The sequence below is a fragment of the Hipposideros armiger genome, unplaced genomic scaffold (assembly GCF_001890085.2).
Source record: "Hipposideros armiger isolate ML-2016 unplaced genomic scaffold, ASM189008v1 scaffold_22, whole genome shotgun sequence".
NCBI lineage: Eukaryota > Metazoa > Chordata > Mammalia > Chiroptera > Hipposideridae > Hipposideros > Hipposideros armiger.
In genome coordinates, this window is record NW_017731372.1 from 4,842,850 (window position 1) to 4,844,733 (window position 1,884).

Sequence of the window (1,884 nt, forward strand, 5' to 3'; positions counted from 1 at the left end):
ATCCAACTCCAGGTTGAGCTGTTGTTCAGCATCTTAGCTGTAGAGGGCAGTGTCACTGGCCCTCATATGTGGGATCTGAACCAGGGTCCTCTGGCGTCCCAAGCCAGCTCTTAACCATCGCACCACTCGGCCGGCTCAAGCTTTTGTTTATGTGGGTTATTTCTTTCTTTCTTTTTTTTTTTTTAAAGATCTTATTGGGGAATTGGGGAAGGGGAACAGCCAAGTTGTTGTCCTTCAATCTTAGTTGTGGAAGGCATAGCTAGTTCAACCCCAAGTCCAGTCGCCATCCTGACACCCGATGGCAGCTCGCAGCCGCTCAGCTCAAGGTGCTGTGTTCAATCTTAGTTGTGGGTGGGTATAGCCCACCATCTCATGCGGGAGTCGAACCAGCAACCTTATTGTCAGGAGCGTGTGCTCTTACCATCCTGCAACCATCCTGCAACCTGTTGGCAGCTCAGCAGCACCTCAGCTCAGGCGCAGCTCACTGGCCCATGTGGGAATCGAACCAGCGACCCTCTTGCTCAGAGCTCGCACTCTTAACCAACTGAGCCATTTAGCTGGCCCTATGTGGGTTATTTCTATGAAAAAAAGTTAGAAATGGGTTTGTGTTTTCTTGTATTTAAAAATTTATCAGTTTTAGTTAGTCTTAGTGGTGCCATCAACACACATGCAGCTCCTGGCAAACTCGACTGTATACTCATGAGAAAATGAAAGTTAAAAAAAAAAGTCTTAGTATGATGACAATAGTTTTGGCCTCAGAGATGTCCACTGTTATCATGAGAATCACTGCTATTATGGTACATTCTGGCTCTGTCACTTTCTAATTGGTCAAGCTGCTTAATCTCACTATCTTATTGGTTTAGTGAGTACTAGTGAGTATTCAATCTTGTTAGTATTCAATAAAATAACATGTGTTAGTACCATTGAATAATTACGGGTAAGCACTCAATACAGGTAGCTGTTATTAATATGGGTCTTGTATCTGACTGAGAAGTCCTAGCTCACTAGGATAGTTATATAGGGGAGCAGGAATTATCTGTACCAGTGAGTGTTACATCATGAGTCCTAATGGGCTCCTATCCAACCTATTCTTCCATTCCCATAATTTCCACGTATTTCCGAGTAAAATAATATTGTTTTACTAAAAATACCCATTTTCTAAAATAAATGTGACTGACAGAGAAAGAAGATAACATGATAGTTATTTAATGCTTTTATCATTTCTGAGCATTTTGATTGATCAAAGAGGAAGACTGACATATTTTATTGATATCACTCAATTTTCATTAAAAAATAAAATCTGTTTTCACAGAATAGTCTATCCTATAAAAATGGTATTTGTACCAAGGAAAAGTTCAGCTCAAGAACTGTTACAACAAATATGACTAAAGTTAGCATCTCTGATCTCCAAAACAGGTTTTCCAGTGTAAGCTACTGTGACTTATTTCAGAGCCTCTTTATACACTAACACTCCGGTGACATCAAGAGTTGGGAATTTGCTGAGACCTGATTTGGTTCAATAATTTATGAGTAGCAATTGTTTGTGGTGTAGGGTATATTTTGTGAGAAAAAGGCCTTGAAAATATATGTGAAAAGATACATAGGTATAAGGCCGGCCGAGTGGTGCATTGGTTAAGAGCTGGCTTGGGACACCAGCTCTGAGCAGCAGGGCCCTGGTTAAGATCCCATATGAGGGCCAGTGATGCTGCACCCTCTACAGCTAAGATGGGGAACAACAGTTCGATCTGGAGCTGGGCTGCCATGAGTCACTGGTGACGGCGTACACTGCAGTGCATCTGCAGTGAGCTGCCAAGAGCTGCCGTGAGTGGCCATCCAATGGTAGGCGAGCGATCTGCCTCAGCCGGGAAGAGCACAATGATAATA

The 1,884-nt window shown here is 42.5% G+C and overlaps 1 long non-coding RNA gene across 1 annotated transcript in view; it reads left to right on the plus strand.

Annotated features, from left to right (window-relative positions):
• Positions 1-1,884, plus strand: part of LOC109379165 (uncharacterized) — a 17,287-nt gene that overhangs the window by 1,348 nt on the left and 14,055 nt on the right. The gene's annotated exons all lie outside the window — the stretch shown is intronic.